We start from the raw sequence: 16,585 nt of genomic DNA on the forward strand, positions 1-16,585 counted from the left end.
TAAAAAAGAAAAATATATTTTAAAAGTTCTAATTTTCCAGACTCGAACTGAAGACCAGCAAAACTAGGTAGCTCGTACTGCCGATCTGGCCACGAAGCTTCGTCCCCGCTAAGCGTCTGAATGGTCTTCGACTCTCATTATGATTATGCAATAAAAGTTTTAACATGGTGTCAATCTGGTCTAAAAGCACAATGTTTTGAATAGGAATGAATTCTGCGCATGTGCGTGAACTTGACTCCTAAAATTTCTCTTGTATATAGAAATATTTTGAAAATGAATTTTATTTAAGTAGTATAAGATTTGGAAAAGTTCGTAGTAAGTGTGGGAATAATGGATAAAAATATATAAAATAAATTTAACAAAAAAAAAGAAAAGAAAAATATATTTAAAAAGTTCTCATTTTCGAGACTCGAACTGAACACCAGCAAAACTAGGTAGCTCGTACTGCCGATCTTGCCACGAAGTTTCGTCCCCGCTAAGCGTCTGAATGGTCTAAGACTCTCATTATGATTATGCACTAAAAGTTTTAACATGGTGTCAATCTGGTCTAAAAGCACAATGTTTTGAATAGGAATGAATTCTGCGCATGTGCGTGAACTTGACTCCTAAAATTTCTCTTGATAATAGAAATATTTTAACAATAAATTTTATTTTAGAAGTATAAGATTTGGAAAAGTTCGTAGTAAGTAAGGGAATAATGGAAAAAAATATCTTAAATAAATTTTAAAAAAAAGAAAAGAAAAATATATTTAAAAAGTTCTCTTTTTCCAGACTTGAACTGAAGACCATCAAAACTAGGTGACTCGTGCTGCCGATCTGGACACGAAGCTTCGTACTCGCAGAGCTTCTGAATGGTGTAATACTCTCATTATGATTATCTACTAAATGTTTTAACATGGTGTTAAATTGATCCAAAAGTGCAATGTTTTGAATAGGAATGAATTCTGCGCATGTGCGTGATTTTGACTCCTAAAATTTCTCTTGAATATACAAATATTTTGAAAATAAATTTTATTTCAGTAGTATAAGATTTGGAAAAGTTCGTAGTATGTGTGGGAATAATGGATAAAAATATCTAAAATAAATTTTTAAAAAAATAAAATAAAAATATATTTTAAAAGTTCTAATTTTCCAGACTCGAACTGAAGACCAGCAAAACCTGGCGGCTCGCGTTGCCGATCTGGCCATGAAACTTCGTACTCGCAGAGCGTCTGAATGGTCTAAGACTCTCATTATGATTATCCACTAAAAGTTTTAACACGGAGTCAATCTGGTCTAAAAGTACAATGCTTTAAATAGGAATGAATTTTACGCATGTGCGTGAACTTGAATCCTAAAATTTCCCTTGAATATAGAAATAATTTGACATTAAATTTTATTTTAGTAGTATAAGGTTTGGAATAGTTCATAGTTATTATGGAAATATCGGATAAAAATACCCAAAATAAATTTTAAAAAATGTACATATATATTAAAAAAATTCTCATATTCAAGACTCAAACTGAAGACCAGCAAAACTAAGCGTCTCGCTCTGTGGATCTGGCCACGAAGCTCCGTACCCGCAGAGTGTCTGAATTGTCTAAGTCTCTAATTACGATTATGCACTAAAAGTTATAAGACGGTGTGATTCTGGTCTAAAAGCACAATGTTTTGAATAGGAATGAATTCTGCGCATGTGCGTGAACTGGACTCCTAAAATTTCTCTTGATAATAGAAATATTTTGACAAAAAATTTTATTTTATAAGTATAAGATTTGGAAAAGTTCATAGTAAGTGTGGGAATAAAAATACCGAAAATAAATTTAAAAAAAAAAGAAAAAAATATATAAAAAATTCCTAGATTTTGGGATTCGAACTGAAGACTAGCAAAACGCATTGTCAATATGTCAATAAAAATTATGAATGCAGTTTAAATCCCAAATTATCTAAAATATCCCCTTCGGTATCCTACATTTTTATGGTATTACTTTTTTGTCCATAATGTTAAGACAAAACAAGAAATTATCTTAAAGTAGTATTGAAACATTTATTTTTAGAATGGAATCATTTTTTTCACGAAATAAAATATTTGCTCTTGTAGTAGAATATTTTATATATATTCTGCATACAAAATAGAATTTTCATAGCATTAGAAATAAACCTCTTATTTTCCTTTTGTCCTAAAATAAAATCTGCCATTATGTAAGCTGTCCAAGTCGCATATGCGTCAGATATTGGACCTTTGCGTCATGGATGCTTTTTTAATGAGAATCATTCCGATACCGTTCCTAACCTTCTTCGGTGTTCTTTTTAATTAATTTACTGTAATGTCTCCGTGTATTTTTTGTACATAATAAATGCTTTAAATTCTTTGAAATAATCCTTCACAAATCTCCCTTCCATTCGTATAAATTTAAAGCCGAATTATTTTCCCCCTATGATATTTTATGGCTGTTAAGAATAGTACACTCGGAGAAAGCTGTTCCCGGTGAGAGCTTTAAAGGTAGTTTTTTCCTCCAAAATTGCAAATATTTTTTAAAATAAAATTTAGATGAATTATAAATAGAAATACGATTTCAATTCATTGAAAGATTTTCTACCTATACCTCGCACATTTACCATTTTTGTTTTGACTTCCAGATTTAATAAAATTATTTTTCTGTTAATTATTTGGTAAAATATTTAAGTTTATAATAATGCAATTTTCATTTATGTGATATTTCGCACTCTTAGGATCTTTTAATAGTTAGTCATTTAATCTAGAACGAAGACCATAAGATATTCATAATATAAAATATTACAATTCTGTAACTGACAAAAAGAAAAAAATTTCACTACAATAAAAATTCGCTATCTGTCACAATTTACAAAGCGGAAAAGAGTAGTAATCAGGATATCAAATTAAAAATATTTAAAAGATATAGTATATATGTAATATTTAATAACCGATTTTAAGAAAGTAATAAAAGAACATTTTAATTTATTTTCAGATAAATTAATATGAAAAATAACAACGAAACTTCAAAGCAAACTTTAAAATTCACATCTAACCAGTTCAAAGTACCTAAAAATGCATTCTTCAGCAAGATAAAGATCTTAAATTTACCCTTTCACTATCAGGAACGAACATACTATTAGTTTTTAGTTTGAAATTCGAAAGCAGATGAATACGACTTAAACATAATGAAATTTCTATGAACACATTGTTAAAAAGCAGACAAAAGTTCCAATTTGTCAAATTCTACTAATGCATTTCTAGAGCATGGCCTATTTCTAACTTTTTATCTACACTCTTTCATTAAACTAGCGAATTAAATCCCAATGATTTACATGCAACTAATTTACGTTTGAAAATAATGAAATCATTGAAGGTAAAGGATAGAAACAAATCTATTCATTCATCTTGTGCTTTTCTACTTTTAATTTAAATTAACTCAATATTCTTCAAAGGACTTGGATGTATGTATGTACGTCTTACATTCAGTTCACGGATTTGTTATAGGAGTGGCTTTCAAGCAATTTAATACTTTTGTCGAAACAATTATTCGAAAGGAGACAAGAATATTTGGTAATTAAATACAAAATGAATTCTAAATACACAAACTTTATTTGCAAGTTTAATATACAAAAATTGATCGTTTACAAAATTACTACAACAAAAAAAGTAGGACAAACGCATTGAATTAAGAATTCAGTACAGATATCAAATTAAACAGGTATCAAACTGCTGTCTTATACAAAAAGCTTAAAAGGAATTCAAACAATTTTGAAAATAAAAGTACTCAGTTAACATAAAATTGACATACTTGAAATGGAAAATTTAATACAAGCATTGATTATTAAAATGTAATTAAAGAAACACATTTATATAAATTATTATTTAAGGATAGTATATAAATTGAACATTCATTCTAAGATTTTTCCAATGCATAATTCAATTTAGAATAAGTGAGAATTTAATATTTTATTAAATAACTTGGAATAAAAATTGAAATTAAAATCTTCTGAAAAGCTCATAAAACTTAATTTACTCGTATTATTAATAAAAGAAAGCAATCTTACCTACATTATTCAACATTCATCGCATCCATTCACTTTTTTCCCCTCAACTAATATTTTATTATACTCGAGTAGATTTTTAGAAATTTTGATTCTTGATAATCAAGCGCGAGAATCATTTTCTTCTAAGGCACATAGATCATTGTGATGATCAGGCACAATGATCAAATGCCTTCGAAGAATCGAAGGACATTTTGATTGGCTGGCCGGCCGAGTCAATCAAAGTATCCTCTATCCGCGGATGGAAGTAAAATTGAAGGCCAAAATGGCGAGATTTAGAAATCATTACTTATTATAAGATTAATGGTGAACTTGAAATACTAATCTTTTTTTAATAAATTTATCATTAATTTACTTAAAATAAATTTAACAAGAAAATATTTTTTAAAAGCCTAACTGCAAATGGATGCAATGAACAGATGCTTATTTAATATAACTATAAATACTATGTTAAAATTTTTCTGAAAGTATTGAAATTAGGTTACAAATTAACGATCATTGATATGTTTTTAAATTTCTGTTCAGGAAAAATGAATGCTGTGCATTTTACGATTATTCAAATGTGAAAGTTAATGAAAAGAGAAGAAAGCACTATCATATCGCATTATTTAAGAATAATTACAGTTCCAATAATTAATATTACCAAATTCAATATATAAACATAAAATATCTTTGCAATGCACAATACTGTTTCACGTAGGCAAACATAAATTTCAGCCATATTTATGGGAAAATATTTAAATTTCAAATAATCTTTAAGAAAACAAAGTAGACATGTGGACAACGCATTTTTTTTGCCATTTCTTTCATACAGGATACAGACGCGTTTCTCCAGCCATTGACAGCAGTGATTTTTGATATATTTTAAACTAGATAAACATGCAAATACATATTAAAGCAAATTTCATTTTCACAAATTTTGCTTTCAGATCAAAATTTTAACAAAAAAATTATAAAACAATATTTCAAAGGCTAATGTTAAGACCCTTATAGAAAAAATATATTTCCTAAATCAGAATTATACGCACATAGCCATTACACTAAATATACCGAGTTTGTGGTAACTTATTTCATAGTCACAAAGTGAAGTTCTATTAATCATTTATTATCACCAATTTTTAATAGATTTAGTAAGAATAGAATCTTGATTTAAAAAAATAATTGAAAATGGATGCAATGTACAGATATTTGATTAATATAGCTACAAAAATCGTGATAAAATTTCTCAAAGTGTTGAAATTAAATTTCAAATACTGATCTTTGACACCATGTTTTTAAATTCCTATTCAGAAAAAATGAATGAAATTGCTTTCGCGATCTTTGACATTCAGTAATAAATGAAAATAAAGACTACTTTGTAAAATCTGTCAATAAATTGAAAACAGTCTACAAACAATTATGTTGATGAGAAGGAATAACACCTAATCGGTTGACAATAAAAAATTAAATTTAGAATTTTAATAAGGCAATCGATGATGAAAAAGAATGTTAACAAATCATCCAATATCATGAAAGTGTATTCTCCGTTGACAATGGAGAAATGTCAAATGCAAATTAAGGCGTTATATATTTTTTATTTCAATTCTGTGACAGTGGTTGAGATCACTGGCTATATTGCTGGGAGAGTAACAAAAGTTCGACTTGTTAACTTCTAATAAGAGTATGGTTACAAATGAAATTTTGAAGTCAATTTTATACGCGTTGAAAGAAAAATTGATGGAAATTGGTTTTAGATATTAAGCAAAAAATCAAACACACTATCAAATTTTAATTTATCCATAAAAATGTTTCATATGTCTATAATATTTAAAAAAATACTTGTGTCTAAAAGAGTAGAATACAAATATCCACTTTGAAGGAAATATAATGTACCAGAAGCTATTAAATGGACATATGCATAACAATTTCCATAACAGTTAAGAAATATTGATTCATATGCCAAACACAGGCTTTGAACGATTTACATTCCATGCACTTCAACCTTTTCCAAGTTCCAAGAATTCCAAGTTCAAGAACAATTACGCATTGATTGAAAGAATTCTCCAAAAATATATAAATATTCAACACCTTAAAATAGAAGAACAAAGCATTTCAGAGATGTATTGATATCCTCAAGTAATGTTAACTACATATACATATACATTTACATTTCCACCATGCATATCATTGATAATATATTGGCACAAAATACTCATTTTGGGTTTGCTCTAATATCAGACCAAAGACACAAGCTGCATCTGTTGGATCGCCATCCAATATTTCCTTTTAAAGGCACCGAGTTCTAATATTCGCTTGATGAAGATTCTGAATGCCATCCGTTTTACCGCTATCATTTCGGCCAACTCCTGTTAATATCTGAAAATATTAAATATTTGAATTAATATATATCTGAAAATATCTATAATATCTTTAAATTCTGGAGTAGAAGTGACTTAATTTTGCACTTTAAATCAATTATCCAGTTGTTCCATAAAAGAATTTGCTTACAATTTTGTTATACATAGAAATGAAAATAAAAATTTTAAAATGTAGATTAATTAACACTTCGGCTTACTTACCATTTCGCTTTTTGAAATTTACATTTATATTAAAGTTTCACTTAAATCATTAGCTAAATAAAAATATTTCGTTCCTGAATTTTCCGAAAAAGTTTATTCTCCAAGGATTAGAAGTGGCGCTAATAATGGATGCTGAAACAACCGTCCAATAACTGCAGTCACTGGTTATACTTCTGAATACAGTAGGTTATTTTGCAAAGTCGTCAAAATGTTCTCAAAACCCACTTAGGCTCTCAAAGCAGACGCTTTCGTGCATAAGACAAAACATAGTCCAAAGTTTCGCTTGAAAAGTATTTCTTTCGTAGGTTTGTAGATGAAATTTTCTGGTTTATTAAATACTTGAAAATAACCTAACTGATACAAGTATGTACCGATTACTTACTACGATTAACTAAGATAATATTTTAAATATCAACTGCAATATGTTTGATTCGTTCTAAAAAATGAGTTAATTGGAGGATGAAATAAGACACGAAACAAAATTACACTGAAACATATTTTACATATTTATCACATCCGTAGGTTTGAAGAGATTTCTGGCCATGCAACATATCTCTTGAAAATCTCAAATAAAATGATCAAATGTCAAATCTGAGATTTCTATTATAATTCAGGAATTTAGCATGTCCTTGCATGTCATCTTGAGAGAATATTGTCCATGAAATAAGCACAATTAATGTGTATTGAGGGCGTGAGTATGGAATCGAAAAAGTCGTAACATACCAAGTGCTGATGCGCTTTTTCCCAGAAAAGTGGCATCGGTAAATTGTCTAACCTATTAAAATAACCAACAAAATGAAAAGTACATTTTTAGTTATTTGACAGTCGATTCAAATGATTGGATACAATCTTCATTTTGATACGACAGTTATCTTAATTTGCAAAACTTACCGAAATCACTTCAGTACCGTTCTTTCCTGTGCATCCAGAGATCCTTTGTATATAGAGTTTGTAGCTGGAACTGAAAAGGCCATTCATTCCACAGATGGAGTTTCGTTATTCAAATAGATGACATCAGATGTATTCTTTGCACAGTGCGCTGCTGTAGAATCAAATGCAGATTAGTTGATCTTTGTTTGCTTTATATGACGTTCTATTTCACCCAAGTATTTAAGTACAAGTAAACTGGAGCAAACGGATGTTATCTCACAAGTTCTTGCTGTCATTGCACAAAAAAAAATCCTCCAAATTAACATTGATTCCATAGTTTAATAAGAAGAAATCTTCATGGTTATTTTCTTCTATCACGGATTACACATGTTAAATACACATGATTTTGCCCTCGTTTCTTTGAAACCACTTGTCTGGTATATGGAGAGATCATAAACCTTTCACTTTCAATCCACTGTGCAGACTGAATTTAAGTCTTGATAATTTGCGAGTATTAAAGACGATGCATTTTGAACTTGGTTTAATATTCCTAGCTTTTGAAACTATCAATTATATCTGTTGGATCTCTGACCATAATTTAATTTGAAAAGGGTCCAAATTCCAAAATCCACTTGTAGGTTCCAGATATTTCCTGTTGAGCCATGGTCATTTCGGTCAAAACATGTCAATCTGAAAAAATTAAATAATTTAAATCAACAGATATGAAACCATCCATCAAGAATACCATGAAATGCAGGAGTATATGCAATTACAATTTTGCACTTTTAATCTACACCGGTCATTCAAACTGTCGAAAAGAATTTGCCAGCGAGTTTATTTATGGAAAAAAATTAACTGTTTTTTAACTAAGAAAATTTTATTTAAAAGAAAAATGACTTGAAAATTTTTAAATCTTTTCATATTTGAAATACATCAGTAAAACATTTCACCCACCCATTTCATTTATTCTTTTAAAAAAGACGATTCTAATTATTTTTTTCTAGCGATAGGCCTATTCATTTAGAGCAAATAAATGGAGCATCCAGTTTATTAATTATTCTTTAAGCAGAATTATTGATTATACTTTTTATCATAAGGTTTATATGAAAACGAATTTTCGTTAGAATGCTCTTCTAATAAAAAGCCATATTATGTATTGAGATAAAATATGAAATTTCATTTAAAAACATATCAATTTTAATTTTGTAAGGCTGCAATTTTAATTTTATAAAATTTCTTAAATAGATGCTTAAACAAGAATTTAATGATCTTAAACATTTACTGTTACAACAAATGAAGAATCTGAAAGAAAATTAATATATTTTTCTTAATAGCAATACGTTTGGTCATTCTAGAAAGAAAGTTTCACTTTGGCCCATACAGAAACAATACAAAATTACCTACAAATATTTTTACCTTTTCATAGGTGCTGGAACCGGTTATTTGAAAGGGTTCCTGGCCAAGCAATATTTTTCTAGCGATGATGACATGCAGATGACCATTCCAAGCAGACTCCCCTTTCAGGCGAGTAATTACTTGGAAACACAACTATCGAAATTTGGCTCATGGATTACACGCATTTAATATTCAAATTCTTGTAGTTTTTATACTAGGAGGAATCAATTTTGATAAATGCTTCCAAATAATTATATTTCACATCTTTTTTTCCCACCAGAAACTTGCTTTCTTGATGAACAAATTAAAATAACTTCCAAATGCCATATCGTTTTGTCAGTTTCATTAATAAAATTCGAGTACTTACTGTGCCTTTGGATACATAGCCGTATCTTGAGCGAATACTTCCTCGCATCCAGCAAATTCATATAGATGACATGTGTATGGAACTGAGAAAATACGGTGTTTGGCATCATATCTTTATCACGCAAATTGGTATCTATTAAGCGTCAAAAGTTATCCAGCCTATGAATAAATGATGCAATAAAATGAATACATTTTTATAGTTCCTTTTACCATTGCATAAAATCAAACGATTTTATTTAATCTTCATTTCGATATAACAATTATCATAAATAGCATAACTTACCGATATTACTGTGGGCGAAACAATAAAATGTTGTCTGGCCATCTGGACAGCTACTATCCGTGCTTTTTGCCAAAAGCTGTAAAGGCAGTCCCTCTTCTTATGGTGAATGACGTTGTGCAATTGTTCCCATTAAACGGCTAATCTGCTTCTTTAATGATTTCTGTAACTTTCCATTTCACTCAAATGATTAAAAAATGTAACGAATCTAACAGAAACTATGTGGTTTAGTGAAACAGTTTAAATTCAAGATCTAATGTTCCAATCATTTTTACACATTGAAGAGGCCAACTTAACATTCATTCAATCGGCACATTTGTAGAAAAAGGCACAAGAAAACAATCACCATGGTTCTTGCCTCTGTCATTAGCCTTTACCATGTAAAATCCATATAATTCTGGCACTCACGTCGTTTAGAAGCCACATGCACGGAATATCCGGAGACTATTAATGTTTCTTCCTCATTCTATCTAAGCGTCCATCAAGCGTGTATATTTTAATTCATCTTAGAAAGTTTCAAATAGTTAAAAATAGTTCAGCGGCAACTCATTGTTAGCGATTACCGTTTTTATAGAGATATTATTCTGGTACAAGATCCTTTTGTAGGATAATCTGCGCTGAAGCTCAAGGTTCAAAACATAACTGTAATTCAATTCAGAAAGTAAAGATTACCGTTTTTAAATTTTTGAAGGTGAATTGCAGGAAAGTGATCAAATTGTGCTTTTTTTGTTTACAACAAGCAACGTTGCTTTTAAACTACGTCTTTGTCTTAAAACATTTCATATTTTTAAAAATTTTATGAAAATGATTTTTTTTTACATGTTTAAGTTCAAAGAGGTTCAATACCAAATTTGTATAAATAAAATTAGAATAGCTACATTTAAAAATGTTTTTATTTTTTATCTCTAAAGCTCGATTACCCAAGTTTTCCTATCGATGCTCCAGCCAATTACTTATTTTCATTGAAAGTTACTGAAATTCTCCCCGCATTCGATATATGAGGTTATTCAAACTTCCTTTCTGTTGCGATATGGAGCGAACTAAATTGTTTCTAAATTCTGGGAGGAGAGAAGTTCAAATAAGCCGAGCTTTTCTATTCAGAAGAAATGACATGCCTTCAACATCAGAAATAGCTTATCAGTTTACGGTTGATCGACAATGCAAGCCTCAATCAAAACTATTTTTTTCATGGGATGTGAAATTGTTATATCAATTAGAAGAATAATGAATATATAGAATATTAAATAGCCGATGCCCACAAGATTACTTTTCATATTAGATAGGGATTTTAATTCCAAGACGGAGAAAGAAGGGCGGTTAAAAGAGCGAAATGTTTCATAATTGAACATTATGGAAAAGGAGCAATTATTGTTCTATATTGCAAGAACTGCGAGTTTAAATTTAAAATACAATTAAAATAAACTTACTTGAAAGTATAGAAATTTTGAAATTAACCTAAGCTTCATTCCAGTTAAAAGTCCTCTTAAGCCCTTCCAAATGAGAATAAGTATTATTCGAAGAAATTTACAGATTTTCTAGAAACGTCCATGAAATAAATATTTTTATTTTAATAGTATTTGAAATTTTATGGGGAAAAGAGCGAATTTTTTTAGGACTCCTATCAAATTTAACGAAATATGAATTTAATTTATTTCTGCTCCTCAGAATTTAAGCATTAAAATGCTATGTGTCGATACTACTCAACCATTAAAAATTTACTACATTTATTGGCTACAATCTTTATGAATTGCATTTGTTGTCTTGAGCTGAGAGTTCTCATTATGAGAGATTTTCGGAAATAATGTCACGAAGCAAATTTCATTAGTTCACTCGATTTATCTGTTAATTGATTGTTCAATCTTTCTTCTGACGGGAGAATATTCCTAGGCAGAATGGGAGCTCGGCATAATTAGTCAGTCATGTATCCATAAAAAAATCCATAACTGCTGGATTGGGGGAATTCAAATTCAAAATGTTTTTGTTTTAATTATTAACAAAGGCCTTCAGAAATGAACTGGATTTAACATTTAAGAATTGACTAAGCATTCTGTTAAGCTTCATTTCGCATTACTTTTCTACTTCGAATTGTCTTGCGTTCTATCTAAATATTGTTCGTAATGTCAAACTAAGCTACGCTGAAATAGATGAAGTAGCTTATTCTTATGAAATACACAATTGCGGCACCATTTTTCCATTTAACATTTTCTATTTTCACAATTCTGACACACACATTTCATACACTGCGCCAAAACTTCAAAATCACAGTTTACACACGCAATACCCATGCCGCTTCCAATACCACCCTCGACATTACAATCCACACTCACACGCATTACCCACGCCGCTTCCAACACCACCCTCGACATTACAATCCTCACTCACACACATTACCCACGCCGCTTCCAACACCACCCTCGACATTACAATCCACACTCACACGCATTACCCACACCGCTTCCAACACCACCCTCGACATTACAATCCACACTCACGCACATTACCCACGCCGCTTCCAACACCACCCTCGACATTACAATCCACACTCACACGCATTACCCACGCCGCTTCCAACACCACCCTCGACATTACAATCCTCACTCACACGCATTACCCACGCCGCTTCCAACACCACCCTCGACATTACAATCCACACTCACACACATTACCCACGCCGCTTCCAACACCACCCTCGACATTACAATCCACACTCACACACATTACCCACGCCGCTTCCAACTCCACCCTCGACATTCCAATCCACACTCACACACATTACCCACGCCGCTTCCAACTCCACCCTCGACATTACAATCCACACTCACACACATTACCCACGCCGCTTCCAACTCCACCCTCGACATTACAATCCTCACTCACACACATTACCCACGCCGCTTCCAACACCACCCTCGACATTCCAATCCACACTCACACACATTACCCACGCCGCTTCCAACTCCACCCTCGACATTCCAATCCACACTCACACACATTACCCACGCCGCTTCCAACTCCACCCTCGACATTCCAATCCACACTCACACACATTACCCACGCCGCTTCCAACTCCACCCTCGACATTACAATCCTCACTCACACACATTACCCACGCCGCTTCCAACACCACCCTCGACATTACAATCCACACTCACACACATTACCCACGCCGCTTCCAACTCCACCCTCGACATTACACAACCCGCTTCTAGCACCACCCTCGAAATAGATTGCAATCCCACACACATCTATGCCGTCCCCCCCCCGTGTTCCGAAACCAGAATTCGCAAGCTACTCCACCGCTCCATGATTCTCTCAAAGCAACACGTACTGCTAACACCAGCCTCAGGCCACAATTCCCATACTCTCACACAAGCCATTACTCATGCCGATAACTCCATAAATTTCCGCTTCTCAGTTTTACATACATCATCCGAATAAGGACGAGTGAATCATTTCTGTTTTACAACACAATAGATGGCGAAATGACTTACCACGCTTTCATATTTCCCATTGACCCTTTCCACATTCGATTATGTTGTATTCATTGCTTTCTCCATTCACTGCATAATGCGCCATTGCAAAGATTAGGCTTCAGACACAATATACTCCAATAAAGTGCATTAATTCTCTTCCTCACAATATATCTGTGCGTAACATGAGACGTGAAAAATGTGCAGCACTAGGCAATTTTCTCATTCGCATTATGCATTTCAAAATGAGAACAAAACGAACGACAATACTCCTCATTGCGTCAAGGAGATCAAATATTTTGTATTGAAATGAACACGAAAACAGAATTTAAAAAATACCGAACCCAGGGTTTCTTTATGATGGTTTTGATGAGCTACATATTTACTAAAGCAGGGAAATCTATACTTATATAAAGCTCAATGTGTGTGTGCGTGTTGGCGCTCTACAGGCCAGACCGTTTGACCTACAACTACCAAATTTGGTACATGTATACCTTGGTGTATGCACCTGAAGTCCCGTTTTTGAATTTTTAATTAGAATTTTAATTATTAATTAAAAACTTGCTTTCCCGCCAAAAAAAATTCTCATTTTCCCCACCTCCAAATGAGTAAGGCTTAAGTTTTCCCATGCTAATGAGGCTAGGCTAAAGATTTTTCGACCGATTATTTCAAATGATTCATTTTATTTTCTTAATGTTTGATGCATTTAAAATTAAGCACTGTTAATTAATTTGCTCATGATGAATCTGAGAACATTTTGTTGACAAATTCTTGAGATATTACAAAAATTAAGAAAGGTATTTTTTTTAGTGCCCATAAAGTTTAAACCCTCAGTGACTGTTTTTAGTAATCATATTATAAAAAAAATGCTTCGTTTCAGTAAAAAATATTGTTATATTAATTGCCAATTAATCCTTTCCACTTTAATTTAAGGCATAAATTCTAGAGGAGCTAACAGAAAATTAGAGAGATATATATTACATTATGACTGAAGGCCTTTATAATATTACGAGTGAATTATATGACTATCAAAATTTGAAGTTTTAAAATATTTTGATGAAGCTATTAAAGTAGGAATTGGATAAAATATTTAATTATTAAATTTTAACGAACATTAAGATTGGCGAACCGGCTGGCCGCCAAAGGTGGCTAGTAGTAAATAAAACAGGATTCGTCATATGCGAATGAGTATTAACTTTCGAAATTCCATAAAAATATTTCCTATACTCTATACGGCTTTCCCAGACAATTTATGAATTTTAATATTGGATTTCTCTCAATACCAGCTTGTCCAAATCTGATCTCCATCAATTCCCGATTATGTCTCTGAACTCAGAAAAATTCGGTTCATTGCAATCAAATTACATTATGAATAAATCAAATTTTAATTAAAATGCTGTTTGCTTTGGATAATACACGAATGGTTCGACACTTAAATTTAAAAGCACGTATTTGGATGCACGAATCTGACGTAAAGCATGGAGCACTATTAACATTTTCCTTGGAATTGCTTTAAAATTACACTTTAAAACATACAAACTGAAATTTCAGATATTAGTGGCACTTAAATGACAAGACAAAGTATTTTTTTAAAATTTCAGCTAATAACATTGAATTTTAACGTTTATTTAACGAAGTAATTTTCAGGCTGAAAACGATAAAAATACATCCTCTGAAATGTTAAAACATCTCATTTCAAGTAATAGCATGCCCGAGAATTCATGATTTGATTGAATAAAGACAAACCCAACGAAATGAAAGCGGATAATATTAACCAAATAGCTCTTAGTATATAAATATTCAAAAATATCAAATATGTTGATGCAATTTAGATTTTTTCCATTAATATAAACTTACATGAATGATATCAAAATAAAAAGGGGAGACCTACACTACTAATAAAAAGGAATTATTTCATTTTAATGTGAAACAATAGTGTGCCATTGAAGAAAATTTAAAGAGAAAGAATTAGTTCGAACAGAGAGAGAATGTTGAAGGTAACGATCGGCAATATCAGGCACTACGGATTCGAAATTAACGAAAAGCACTTCATTCATCCTCAATAACACCTACTACAAAGTAATGCTATTTGACATCCTATGAAATGTTAGGGAAATCAGAATTTCAATAGAACAGAATTGGAAAATGGCCTTATCACTCATAGAAATTTATCATTTCAAAAAAAAAAATCGGTTAAAGTATTTTTTCCAATTTGCTTTTACATTTTTACCATCCAGAAGAAAAGTTTCATTTACAACACGCATATTTTTACCTTGAATTTTCGAAATGTTCTTAAGAACTTCACACTAAATCATTTCTCTAAACATAGGAAATTTGAAATTCTTCAGTTCCATAGTGTAGGAAATTGTTTTAATGCTTGGAGTTTTAAAATATGTACCAACATTTTATTCCTTTTCTTACAAAACAATTAATCTTGGATTCAATTAAATTCTGCTTTGGCCCTAACATCAAGTATCAACTATGAAATTAAATTTTAAGCGCAACAACATCAAAATTCCCCTTTCGATTAAATATTAATTTACTTTGACAACAAATTTATCCAGATGAAAAATTTAATTTTTACTGCTCAATCCGTGATTTATCACAATGCATAAGCAAAAGTTGGAATAACAGCATATAATCAGCAAACCTAGATCACGTTTGAATATTAGGTAGAAACTACAGGAATTATTAATTAGAAATATACCGAAATGAAACTAAACCGGGATTTAAATGAAAGCATTTTATGAAGAATCCATATTTAGAGAGCATTTGATATCCGAATAAGAAAAAAATTGCGAAAATTACTGGCATAAAAATGAACAACATTTTCTGTGATTTTGGAAAATTCCCTTTAATGATTTTAATAATTATTGTATCAGAAAATATTTAATTTTCGTTTTTAACTTCTGGGAATTTTAATTATTGCCAGGTTACTCTTGCTTTGCGGTTCATTCATTTTTGAAAGAATTCGATTGCTCCGTATTCAAACTGCCTTTCGTGTTCTTTTAAAATTATCTTGATTGGAATTAAATTTGCTCGATTTGTAAATTCTTGGAAGGCAACAAAATCTAAATTAGTATTTTGAAATAACAGGGAAGAAACATTGATACTTTCTGAATATTCGATGCATGTAATCTCTAAGCGGGTAAGATGCCACAATTATATAGACATACCTGGTTAGTCTAATGCGATAGAATGGGAAATCCAAGAGAAAATATCTTCCTCTTCCATCTAAAAATGGCTTGGTTCAGTGTGGTGCGATTCAGATGGGGATCTTTTCCGAAACCAGCTTGGATCCAGTATTGTATTTTCAAAAAGAAATCGAAAGGACGACACTTGGCAGCGACGATAACTTGATTATATGAAATCCATCACATCAGGAGAGTTGGGTATAAAGATGAAGGTGTCGCTTCTACTTCACTTTTATTTCTTTGCGGAATGATGAGCTATAAGAGAAAATGAAATTTATAATATTTACGCAAATTATAAACAAACTGCAGAAAAAATTTTCTTCTATTTTTTTCGAATTGGAACATTTTATATTGATTCATATCGAAAATTCTTTTTCGCTTTACGATCATTTCGCATTACGAATAAAATTTTGG

The 16,585-nt window shown here is 31.3% G+C and overlaps 1 long non-coding RNA gene across 1 annotated transcript; it reads right to left on the reverse strand.

The window, feature by feature from the left end:
- Positions 1 to 5,929: 5,929 nt before the first annotated feature.
- On the reverse strand, positions 5,930 to 16,315 carry LOC129972466 (uncharacterized). Its single transcript, XR_008784861.1, has 3 exons — positions 16,154 to 16,315; positions 7,488 to 8,156; positions 5,930 to 6,393 (listed from the first exon to the last, which is right to left on the reverse strand). It is a non-coding gene; the product is annotated as an uncharacterized LOC129972466 (long non-coding RNA).
- Positions 16,316 to 16,585: the final 270 nt, after the last annotated feature.

Source organism: Argiope bruennichi, chromosome 6 (genome assembly GCF_947563725.1).
Source record: "Argiope bruennichi chromosome 6, qqArgBrue1.1, whole genome shotgun sequence".
Taxonomy (NCBI): Eukaryota; Metazoa; Arthropoda; class Arachnida; order Araneae; family Araneidae; genus Argiope; species Argiope bruennichi.